We start from the raw sequence: 13675 nt of genomic DNA on the forward strand, positions 1-13675 counted from the left end.
CTCAACACGCTTACAATGAAAATTAAATAACATTTAATTTAATTTAAATAACGATGAAATATTCGCTTGATATTTTTAATTGAGGAAATAAAATCTACAAAACATTTGAGGTTTCAAAATAATATCCACAACATATTTAATTTTATAAAAAAATATTCCTTTATTATCGGTGTACACTATATTATATTATGCATATAAAAAACTTCCTGATATTTTTACAGACCAGCTCATTTGCACAGTTTTAAGTTACAATGAAAATTGATTCTTCCAGAAACTTGCTTATATCATTTGAAAGTTAATAATTTTAATAAGGTTATCGTTTTCTTCGGTTTCTTCGTATCTGATGTGATCTTTTTTTGAGTATAATGGCTTTTTTCTGCGGAGGCTCAAGTTTCTGACCAACCATTTCGCACCAGCCTAAAGGAAAAATGTCTGGACTCTCACAATCGTACCACTGTTCGCGATTAGTTTTATAACCGACAAAATGGAGTTTCAGCAACTGTCCCACAACTCGTGCAATTTTCGCTACTCGAAAGCGAGTAGGATTTAACAAACTGAACGCTTCTACGTAGCTGCCCAATTCAAATCCGTGGTTATAAATTTTCCTTTCAAAAACCCACTCCGGTACTGGTCGAGATCTGGTTTCCATTAAATAATCAGACCACTGAAAATTTTTTGTGAAATAATCAGGAGGAGGGGAGAGATGAATATCATTCTCTGAGCAAAAACCCACCGGAAATATGTACGGCGAAGTGACATGACAACAAAACCAATCTGAACCACAGATTGATAATAGGCCTTCAAAATGGATTACTAGATATCCCTTCTTTAAAATTTTTTCTATTGTAGCTACCCGAATGGTATCACAGCTAAGAGGATCAAGAGCTTCCAGTTTCATACCTACCTGAATCGTATTATAAGGCAACACGATGCCAGTCATATGACTGAAACAAGCAGATGGTGCAATCTCATCTTTGTTAAAATACCAAGGAAATGTATATGGTGGCAGTACGTATCCAACTTGTTCTGCCCATCCAACGGGGTGTATTAACGGGGAATTTGCGTTGAACCAACACCCATCATTTTCATCCTCATAAACAACATACAAATGGCACCCAACAATTTTTGAAATACGTGCTAATTTAATGGCAGAAATGCAATTTTTATCAACTGCTTCTATCTTCATTCCAACTTTGAATTTTATTTTCAAGCTTTCTTGAACAATTTCTTTAAAATTTACAGGAATAGTTGCAGGTCTGTCTAGTGCCTTCATCAAGTACGCAAGCCAATCTTTACATTTATTTAAGACTTTTGGTGGTAGGAGCACCTTCCCATTTAAAGCACACCAACCCAAATGATGTATATCCTCTTTGCAAAGATTAATCCAGAAATCATGGACACTGTTTCTTTCATAACCTTGATATCTAAGTTTAGCCATTAAACCTTCGATCCTAACGATTGTAGCAACCCAGTAGGCAGAATGAAAACTATTGTGATCAAAACTTGGTCCACTGTGCTTTATTTCAACGTTGGTGTCAATTGACATGTGGTTCCAAATAGTAGAGAGTGGTATGTGTTTAAAGAAAGATGCTGGAACTGCTTTCAATTGTTCATTTGTGGACAGATATAATTTCGATTCAATGGGTTTCCGTGATGTAAATTTCTTTAATTTTCTTCTTTCAACACATAAATTCTTTGACTGACTTCGTTGTGTCACTTCCTTGAGCCTTGGCTCTAACTCCTGTTGGATTACTTCTGTTGTTTTGGCCTGCTTGGACGTTAATCTGGAATTTGATTTGAATTCTCCTCATCGGCAGTACTTATTCTGCCATATCTATGACTTCTCCTTCTTCATATGAGAACATGATTGCAACGCACCTTTTTTCTTTCTAGGAAAGATAAAAATTTCAAAACATATTTAATTTTTTGATGAATTAAAACTAGTAAAAAAAAAATGTTGAATTTCTAATAGTCAAAATAACACTAAACGTTTTTAAATAAGTTTATTTGTTTTATTTTTTTAGAAGTTTCTTTTCTCGGTTACAAACTTTGAACTTTTTGAAGTAAGTTTCATTACCACTGGTTATCTCAAATACAACAATTAAAATTAGAACTAAATTGTTGTATTTCAGATAATTTAATACTCAAATATATTATTATACTGAATAATATTATAATGCAATCATTCCAGAATACTACATATTTAACTATATTTGCATGAAGAGATTTCATTTTCGTTGTATATTTACGTATACAGATGTATACGTAAATATACATCATATAAATTTTTTGGGTCCAAAATGATGTATTTTGGACCCAAAAAAAAAGTTCATGGGAATATATGTGTGACTTCGTCTGTTTCCCAATTACAACTATGTTTTGTGTTCCAGAAACTATATGCTTACCTTTACAGGTAAGCAGACAGTTTAGCATCCACTAAAAGTGGATGAGGAGGTCCTCTATGTGTCTGTTGGATTGCCTGTTTTGGTGCTGATGGGAATACCAAAATTTGATCTGATTTTCTCAATAAATCAATTTTCAGAAAAGTATTCGTGTATTTTTTGAAAGATCTTATTTGACACATGACGATTAGGGAAGTTTTGTGCTTACAGTCTTTCTTCGGCTGCATTACATCCAACTTTATAGATGAGATGCATGTCTGCCATTTCCTCATTTGAATAAGCCTCCATTACCACAGCAAATGCACCCTATGGAAATGTTAATAATAAACTACAAATCTTCTTTTTAGAGGAAAATCACTCAAAGAACACTATGCTATCATCAAAGCCCTATATAAAATATTTAGCATTGTGTTTAAACCATTCAGTTCATGGAAAGAATGCTGGAATACAAAAATGGCTGTAACTCTGAATCAAGATGAACTGCATGTTCACATTAACATTTTTTAAAAATAGTGTTGAGGTCCTAAATCCATCTCTGAAGAGGGTCCCACATATTATGATACACCTTGTATATATATATATATATTTATCACTATTACTAGTATAGAATTCACTGTTGACAAGCGAACCAGAATAAGAGTGAATAGAATCAAAGTAAAATAAGAATAAAATTAAGAAAAAATGGATATACTAGCTAGCGCATTAGCTAGTTATGTATTTTTCAGTCAGATTAATCAGAATATTCTCTGGCCAACCTGTTCTGTGGTCCCAATTAATAAACGGATTGAAATTGAAAAAAATAATTTCCAACAAATATAGTAAAGTGAATTTCAAGATATTTTCGGATATGCTGCTACCACACCAGAAAAAATGGATATAGCAGCTACATTTCCAGATGAACGAAATGAAGAATGGCACTTTAGGAATCATCTGACAATTTCAATTAATCAGCGGAACAACAGTTTTGTATTGAAATTAAATGCGTTTTGATTGTTCTTATGAATGACTTAAACAATAGATTTGGAACTTCACTCTCATTAATTAATAAATCTAACTTGCCTAAAGCTGCTTCCGACCCTGAATTAAAATAAAACAAAGATTTAATGCGGAAGATATTTCAACAGAAATTAAAAGTTTCAAAAAGGGAATTTTTTCTTACTCTGTTGCTAAGAAATAGGTTAATCATATCCCTTTGAATCACGTGGCAGAAAACATAAATTGATAAAATTATTGATGATTTTTCTTCGGGAAAAGAGAGAAAAATTCAATTTCATTTTCATTACTTTCTTTTATGTTTTAGTTAACATATTGTGTATTATTTTTCTCAATATATTCTAGATATATAAACAATCTATGATTTTTTAAATTTCTTTTAGTTACTTTCTTCGTAGTTTATATAGAAGCAAATTGTTGATATAAACGAATATTTGTGAGTGTCTTTCTCTGATGTTTTTGTCTTCTTATATTCATTGTATTATATCAATAAATATATGAAAGCCATACATCGTTGCAATAGTAATTTTTATAAATGAATAAAAAAGTCCACCTGCATATAATAGTGGCGTAATTATATTATACAAGGCGAAGCATATGAAATTGGACAGTGAGGAAGTATTAGAAAAATATCTGCTCAATGAAAATCCGAACCACAATAAAAGACCAACTTTAATAACCCAACCTTAAAATAAAAATAGTTATAAGTGGGTAATATAAAGTTTAACTTTATTATCTATATAAAGTTAAACTTGATATTATCTTTAACTATTAGTTGTTATTTTACAAATAACAAGCAATAGTTAAAAAACAGTACAAGAAATCAAACAAAATGAATAACGCATTCATTGGAAGAAGATTGCTATGCAATCCTTTATTCTTTCGTCAAGTAAGAAAGAATAAAGCCACAATATTATATCAGTGAGAGAATAAGTTTTTTTATTGTATTTTATTGAAATATTGCAATTAAATTGGGAATATAGCATTGCAATTCCAACATTTAAACAATACAGCCACGTTTTTGGGAACAATTGTTTCCCATTGCCAAGCTGGTTGACGTGGCTGCTGGACTGGCTTCCAATTTAATCGTGAAATTTCAATAAAGACAACTTAATCTGTCACGAAACAGGGGAACTTTAATCCGATCTTATATGAGTAACTAAATAATAATAATAATAATAAAACATATCTAAAACAACATACCTATAACAGCTCCAAACCCCTTTGCTGATCTTAGTAAACTAACTTGAATAGCTGTGGCAGTAATTTATTACAAATCACAAATTTACCATTTGAATGCTATATGGTGTTCGGACTTTTATATATGTTTCAAGCTATAAGACATAATAGCAACGTTTTCCTATTAGCCAAGGGATAATAGGCAGATAATAAAGCCGCGAACCCAATGGCTATAGTCTAACGTTTAAAATCTCAAACCCAAAGATATATTACAATTATGGCAAATGAAGTCTCGCTCCCAAAACCCCTTTTCACATGCATAAAAATATAATTTCACTGAACTTTTTTTAATGCTTTAAAGCTTTCTGCCCAAATTTCAAGGATCTTCTGTGATTTAAAAAAATAAAAATCAGGTTTTTTTAACGTTTTTTCTTAATATAATTTACGTGTTTTCCGCTAAATTTTAATTTACAAAAAAACACGTTGAAATTTCAAACATATCCTGCGTTTCTGCTGTGATTAATGCAATAAATTAATATGACAAATAAATAGTAACAATTCATGATTTATATATCTAGTAAACTAATAAAAAAATTAGATGTTTCATATGCTCACTGCTTATGCCGAGAACGTTTCTCTTTTTTGTATCCACAACATTGCCCATTCATATTTCCAATCCCAGCTTGGCAACAGTCATAATATCGAGTACGTCATAATGGTACATACATAGGTTATTCTTATTCTCTTCTTTTTACTCCTGTGTTTTGTTTTGTTTTTTAACCACGAGACGGGTATTTGAATGAGATGCATGAGTGATTTTTGTCTGCGATTGTTATGGGTTAAGGAAGTCTGACCACTGCCCCACACTATCCTACAGGTGCTCAAGTTTCGTTAAGGAACTCTGACCACTGTCCCACACTATTCTACAGGTGCCTGGTGTTCCTGCACGTAGCGGCGTAGCCAGGTAGGGTCAGCAGGGCATTGTAGCCCCTGACGGCGAAACAAATACGATAGGTTAAAATTAGGCAATTGGCGCCTTTCTAGTGATTGTACTCGATGGCAAAAAATCCAGTCTACGGTACTGCTCGTAGGTGTTCTCTAAAGCAGTAGTCTCCAAACTTTTCTGTTCGCGCACCCCGGAAAAAAAATTAAATATATAAGTAGTGTGTACATAAAAAAGGTGGAAGTGAACAGAAAGAAGACATGAAAATCAAGTAATACAAAGTAAAGGTAGCCCTCGTTTTGCGCTGGTCCGATTTGCGCCGATTACTGATCACAACGCCATTTTTATTTTTATTTATTTTTGCAATTTTTTTAAAAATTGAAAGTTTAAAATTGTCAGGCAAAATTTATCGGCATCATACTGTGCTATGTATTGTGCACTGTTCACGTGATTTAGGACAATCTGAACCAATTAGCGCATTCGTATCAGAGACGAGAAAGATTCCCCTCCTCAAAGTAACCGTGGACCTTAACTACCAGCATCCACGAGTGGATGCTGGTAGTAAAGGTCCATGTGGTGACGCATTCAGTTGGTTGTTGTTGTTTACGCTATTTACACTTTTTACATGTTGAAATGTGCTATTAATAAATTAAATAATAATGATAGTGATAGTGAATCCTACAGTGGTACATTGTGAGAGCCCGGGCCTTTTTTCCTTTAGGCTGGTGCGAAATGGTTGGTCAAAAACTTGAGCCTCATCAGAAAAAAGCCATTCTTCTCAATCAAAGAAAGGTCATATCCGATACGGAGAAGCGGAAGGACACCATAACCTTATTAAAATTATCAACTTTCAGATGATATAAAAAAGTTTCTGCAAGAATCAATTTTCATTGTAACTTAAAACTATGCAAATCACCCGGTCTGTAATAATATCAGTAAGTTTTCTGTATGCATAATACGATAATAAATACATAATACGTGTACAACGATAATAAAGGAATATTTTTTTTATAAAACTAAATATGTTCTGGATATTATTTTGAAACCTCAAATGTTTTGCGTATTTTATTTCCTCAATTAAAAATATCAAACGAATATTTCATCGTTATTTAAATTAAGTTAAAAGTTATGAAAATTAAATGTTATTTAATTTTCATTGTAAGCGTGTTGAGAAAGAAATATGGAAATTTTCTTAAAGAGTGGAATTCACTAACAGTTAAGACTAAATATTTTGCGACGCATATTATGAGCTAGCTTATAAAACACTGTTCATCTTCTAAAAAAGAAGAACAAGGTTTTAAAAGTGTGGCGATGCTGTAAGCACTTCGTTATCAGCGCGAATACGTAATAGTCCTGAACTGGAACGGGTAGGCAATGTCTGCCTTGGCAGTAGAGAGTCGATCCTAATCAGAAACCCAGGAAACTTTATTAGTTGCGGCTAAGTTAGTAGAAAAGCAATAACTTGAACAGAAATGAATAAACTTCTTCTTACCTTAAAATGTTAACGTAAGAAGAAGTCTTCTTCTACCTTAAAATTTTGAAAGTGTCTACAACTGGTGAAAAAAAAAAAAAAAAAAAACGCCGTCGAAAGGAGCTCTTTATAATAATTAGCAAGTAATAATAATAACAGTAAATAATAATGCTGTTTTTAAATTCTTACCTGGTGCTACAATATAAATTCATCTGATCTCTTTGTGATCTCATCTCAACGAATCACTACTTTAATATGAGATCACTACTGATAATCAGGTCACTCTCTATGGAACATGATACTGTAGAAAAGAATCATCCACTAATTTCACAAACGCCTTGATTGTGTAGGAGTGACTAACCCACAAGTTCCATTCAATATCTGTAAAGTTAAAATCCTCCAAATCAAGGCGTTTGTGAAATTAATGGATGATTCTTTTCTACAGTATCATGTTCCATAGAGAGTGACCTGATTATCAGTAGTGATCTCATATTAAAGTAGTGATCCCCAGCGCCTGGTTTTCCAGGCTGCTGCTCATTCCAGTAGACGCATTGCAAGTATCACTTTATCATTAAATAATTTGGTGATCGCTAAAATGGCTGCCGTACAGAGAGGAAGCTCGTATCATCGCTCCTGCATTTTTGGCTTAAATATATGTCAAGTTTATTTCGGTGTTTAAATTGTGTTCTCCCATGAAGATTCACATCAGTGAATACCATTGTTCAGCACTTTTAGCATTCTAACGAGATTTAGTTAGTTCTCAGCGTTATTTCTCTGTTTCCTTTGTTTCCAGACCGCATTGGTCACCTTTTGGCTGAGAACAGGGAAATAGAGAGCCGGCCCATATAACCTGGCTGACGCGCTGATATCTGGACATTGACTGGGTTAGAAACCCTCCCTTTGTGTGGCAATACAGGCTTTTTCCTGCAACAACAACAATTGTGAACAATTTATGTGATAATTGTGCTCAAAAATGTATATTAACATGTGCTTCTGCCTCCCACCCTCCTTCTTCCATAAACTGGCCATGGATAAGTGAAAACTCTTGAGCAGACTTGGGAATCGTGGTCAGCGCCTTTGCAGACTCCCAGAGACAGTAGTTCCGTCTCTGTGCCACCATTTTCAACTTGGGTTCCCCCACACCTGACAGGAGGAAATGACCCGTATTTTGCTGGCCCATTGAGAGCCGTCTAATGTAGCTATGGACTTGTAGTAAGCGATATTCAGCTTCCAAGTAAAACAACGGAAATCACGATAATCCGAATGGGCCCGTTAATTCGGATCTCATTAGACATGGCAGGGAAGCCTACCAAACGGAAGACGTTATGCAGCAGATTCAAAACGATGATCCTTCATCATTGAACAAGAAGTGGAGAACCCTCGTTCGGGAAACCTCCCCCCCCCCACCAGACAGGGAAAAGGAAAATTTGGAAAATAATATCAAGTCGGAGCGAGAGATGCGTTCCCAGACCTAACCAAAGGAAACACAAGAAAACCCTGCCAGTCAAGATAATGCCAGAAAAGACAAGCAAAAGGTGGGATCCGCCCCTGTATCCCACCTTGCCTGAGGGCCCTGTATACGAAAAATCGCTGTTCCTTAAAGCTGCCCTGGAAACCCTGATCAATGAACAAACCAATAGGGTAACCACTGGGGTTAGAGCACAAATAGCTACCTATGGCACAAGTTGGACGCCCTCTTGGTAGAAAAACCTGATTCATCCAGCAGTGCAACTACCTTCGACCTACCGAAGCGGACACTGCCCACACTACCACTGGTTATCTAAAATACAATTATTACAATTGGAGTGATATTAATATATTACCATATAATATATGGCGCCTCTGTAGCCAGGTGGGCAGGAGCAGCAGTGCGTAGCACACGCTTCTTGATTAGATCGGGGTTCGACCCCGTGCCCACCAAATTCGGAGGATGCGGAAAGGTCAGGGAATGACCACCGCATATCCTCGGAGCAATATGGTCTTAGTTGCTAATGCACCTAAAAATCAAAATAACATATAATATATGGTAATACAATCTTTCCAGAATACTACATATTCAGCTATATTTACGCAACAGTTTTCATCACGCATAACTTCGTGTAGTCAATTGTTGACAGATGATTCAGTTAACCAATTTTCTGCAAGGCGTTCATTTATTATATGAAAGGTCGAATTTGGCTCATGATCATTAGGGCTGTTTTCTGCATACACAATTAATCTGCATTACATCCAGTCAGTCCATATGTGAAATACAATTCTGCCATCTCTCGATTTGAATACGCCTGTTATTATCACAGCAAATGCATATATCAATATCTTAATAACAAACTACAAATGTACTCTCCTTGTCAGGGGAACTGACTGATATCGATAAAAGAACACTCCGGGATCTTATTTACACTACTGTAACAAAGCCATCTATGAGATATTGAGCATTGTTTGTATGCAGTTGGGTGGAGCCAGATAACCTAATTTAGTTTGCGGAAAGAATTGTTAGTACACAAAAATGGCTGTAACTTGGAAATTGGTGAAACGAGACGTATGTTTACATGAACTTTTTTTTAATCGTTTATAGGTCTTAGATCCATCTCTGAAGTGGGTCCGACACGTTATTATAGACCTTGTGTGTGTGATATTATACGTTTATATATATAAACGTATAATATTTTATTTGTCATGATATTTTGTAAATGGTTAAACCTTACTGCATACAATTCATGGATACCAAATAAAGTTATAACTATTACTAGTACATAACTCACTATTGACCCAACAGAGAACAGGATTAAGAGCGATAATATCCAAAGTAATATAAGAATAAAAAGGAGAATTAAAAAGAAAAGGTGGAAACTTAGTTTTGGAAAGAGGAGCCCAAATACTTGTTTCCAAAAGGAACCAATTCACTACGTATCATTGTAGATGACAAAGAATTACTAAGTTCCAGTTCCCCACATATTTTTTCATCTTTTTTGCTTATATTTACAGTGTGTCGCAAATACAGTTTCTTTTTACTCTGATAAAAAAAAGTTTGAGTAATGCTGGTCTAGTCTATAACAAGCAATACTGTTAACATATATTTATATTCTTAGAACATACGAATATACTGAGAAAACAAATTTGTGATTTGAATTATATTTCACTGCTTTAGACCATTTTAGCGCTTTATGCACATGTGTTTTTGTAAGGGGTAGCTCCTAGAAAGTGATTTCATCACGTTCTAGGAGCCTATGTACAAAAAAAGAAGGTAATCCAATACATGGCGATTTTCAAGGTATGACGCTATAGAGATTATTAGAGGCCAAAAGGGCATGCGATCTGAACATGTGACTGGATCTGAACAAGTGGTCCTTGAGGTCACAGACATTCTCTGAGATATGCCAGACAAGCTTTACTTGCTACTTGGGAGTCTAAAACGCTGATGGAACTGATATTCGGGTGACATTCAAGTCAAGTGGACCCAATTTCGGCAGTCCGGACGGTCTGTGACAGCCAAATCCTTTGCTTGCACCTTCATGATGGTGGGACTGACCACCAAGGTGTGAACCAACGTAAGCAGGGGTCGAGGTGTGGCGCCCACACCACATGTTGGAATGCCACCCCTCTGTGTTACCAGGCAATACTAGGTGGTAGATGACTCTCATCAACCGGTGAAATACCACCACTTTGCTTATTAAAGACTTGAAGTGGTGGAACCCATGTTTAGTCTCCAGAGCTAAGTTCCGGTCAACCCTTCCCCATCTCTTCCATCATACAGTATGACTGATGACTTTTAAGATTACGATGAACATCATACCGAGATCCAATCTTCCCTACATTTCGAGGGTACAGCTCTAAAACAGTATCCATAGGCCGGCCGCTAGTTAGTACACCGGACCGAACCTCTTTAGGAGGCTTCCTGATTAGCTAGTGTATAATCTTGCTACCACTACTCTGCCAGATAATGACTGGAGGGAGTCCGAGTAGTCTGTATGCGGAGGCCATTGTCGATTTCACGTTATGTCAAGAATCTGGGTATATTCTTACCATGTGTACGCCATACCAAAAATTTCATTACTTCATTCAGCATGTCCTCCCCACTTTTTCTTACTATTGAATACAACATAAATTATCAAACTAATAGAGTAAGCTTATCTGAGAAAAGATCTAAACCTTCCAAACACTTCCTAGTTCATTTCACAAATATACGTGGTCTCAATTCTAATCTCAACGACGTCCATTTCTACTTGCAGTCTGCCAAACCCCATGTACTTTTTCTGATAGAATCTCAGTTATCGGTTGATTCAACCACTGCTCATCTCAATTGCCCAAATTATTGGCTGTATGATTCCTTTCGCCTCAAAGGTGGCACAGTACTTCTGCATATGTGCTTTCCGATATTCCCTGTCAGAGACTTGGTAATTCGGAATCTCCTCTTTTTGACCTTCTCTGGCTTAAAATCTCTCTACCTAATTGTGTCAAATTCATCTATAGTCTCTACCGTTCTCCCAATTCCACTATTCACTTGGAGCTCTTTGACTTCCTCTTTTTGCTCGTTTGTTTGTTTTTTGGGAGCATTAGCAACTATGGCCATATTGCTCCGGGAATATGCGGTGGTCATTCCCTGACCTTTCCGCATCCTCGGGCTCGAACGGGCTCGAACCCCGGTCTAATCAAGAAGCGTGTGCTTCGGAGGCGCCTCCTCTTTTTGCAACTAGACTTTCTTCAGTCCAACTTTCCTAGCAGTTAGGTAATTTTCCTTGGTGATTTCAATGTTCACAACTCCAGCTGGCTTTCGTTTTCTAGACACACCAACCGAGCCGGTCGAGATGCTGAGGCTTTTGCAATTAGTAATGATCTTGCACAGATTGTTTATTTACCTACAAGAATACCGGACGATCCTAACCATGCAGTCAACACGCTTGATAGTTTTCTCACAAACAACTTCTAAGTACATGGTCGAAGTGAGTGGTCCTTTAGACTCCTCAGATCAAAAATTGGTGATTGTCTCTTCTCAAATGGAGCCTGTATCTCATGGCTATTCCCAACCTCGTATTGTTTGGCATTACAAGAATGCAAAATGGGATGACCTGGGAGATTTCTTTTCCTTATTCGGATTACTGTTTCAAAACGTCTGATGTCAACGTATGCTCAGATCGTGTCAGTGAAATTATTCTTGTAGGAAAGGAATCCTTTATTCCACACTACACTTTAAAATCTCGTTCTTTATCTAAAAACCTTGGTTTTCCAATAAATGTGCTAAGGCTGTTCAAAAGAAGAACGTTACATATCGTAATTGACTTGTTTCCAAATCTTCAGTTTCATTTTCTGCCTACACAAAGGCTCGCAACAATTGTAAAGGAGTTATTAATCAGGCTAAGTGTAGAAAACTTGCTTATTTCCCTAATGGTAGCCGAGCATTCTGATCTCTTGCCAAAGCAACTTCTGCCCATCTCTGCTCCCACCTCTGTCAAAACCAGTTGGTTCTGTTGTCACTTCAGCCAAGGATAAAGCTTACTTTCTAGCATCCTATTTTTCTTCCAACTTCTGTATCAATGATCTTGGTAAAACACCTCCCACCATTCCCAACACGCTCCATTCAATGCCCCCTGTGGTCTTCCGTCAAAAGGATGTCAGAAGAATTTTGACGAATCTTGATGCTAAGAAAGTTCCAGGTCCTGATAGTATTTCTCCACTTGTTCTCAAAACCTGAGCTCCTGAACTTACTCCTGTTCTTTGCCGTCTTTTTTCACGTTCTTATTACAAAGGTGTTTTTCCTTCTGCTTGGAAATTCACTCATATCCAGCCAGTTCCTAAAAAGGGTGACAAATCCCGTTCATCCATTTATTGTCCCATTGCAATTATTTCTACTCTTTCTAAAGTAATGGAGAAATCAATTAACCACCAACTCTTAAACTATCTAGAAATGTTCCGTTTGATCAACGATCGCCAGTATGGGTTCCGTCAATGTCTATCCACTGGTGATATTCTTGCTTATGTTACCCATTAATGGTCAAATTCAATGGAAAAGTTCGATGAAACACAAGCAGTTGCTCTTGACATCTCAAAGGCTTTCAATCGTGTTTGGTCTTCTAAAGAAGCTTCCATCTTATGGTTTGCCAACTGTTTTTTGTAATTGGTTACCCAGTTTTTTCTCTGACTGCTCACTGAGGGTGATGGTAGATAACTTGCTGTCTTCTAACTTCTTCACAAATGCTGGTGGCCCCCAAGTTTCAGTTCTTTCCCCCACTCTTTTCCTCTTGCATAAATATTGCTTCCTCTGCATCTAAAAAACTTGGTGTTATCTTTCGCTCTCAGCGTTACTTCCAAACTCTGTAAAAATCGCAAATCCGCCCTACCATGGAATACTGTTCCCACCTCTGGGGCGGTGGGAACAGTATTAATGACTCCTCTCTAACAGTGTCTCTCCACTCGCTGTCTCATAGACGTGCTGTTTCTGCTGCATGCCTTTTCTACAGATACTTCCATGGGCACTGTTCTGAATTGGCTTCTATAATTCCCGCTTTCTCTTTCAGAACAGTCCGAACACGTGCCGCCACCATCCAACATCCATTTACTGTCCAACTTCAAACACACTGAACCAACTTTTCATCTTCCTCATTTATTCATTCAACTGCCGTTTTCTGGAACACCCTTCCTTCGTACGTATTTTCTGAAAATTACAGTCTACAGAAGTTTAAGTCTAATGTC

At 36.4% G+C, this 13675-nt stretch overlaps 1 pseudogene; it reads right to left on the bottom strand.

Annotated features, from left to right (window-relative positions):
• Positions 1-313: 313 nt before the first annotated feature.
• Positions 314-1186, bottom strand: LOC150091047 (MBT domain-containing protein 1 pseudogene; annotated as a pseudogene).
• Between the last annotated feature and the right edge of the window lie 12489 nt (positions 1187-13675).

The sequence above is a fragment of the Mastigoproctus giganteus genome, chromosome 1, assembly GCF_048544385.1.
Source record: "Mastigoproctus giganteus isolate SK-2022 chromosome 1, ASM4854438v1, whole genome shotgun sequence".
In the NCBI taxonomy this organism is placed as follows: domain Eukaryota; kingdom Metazoa; phylum Arthropoda; class Arachnida; order Uropygi; family Thelyphonidae; genus Mastigoproctus; species Mastigoproctus giganteus.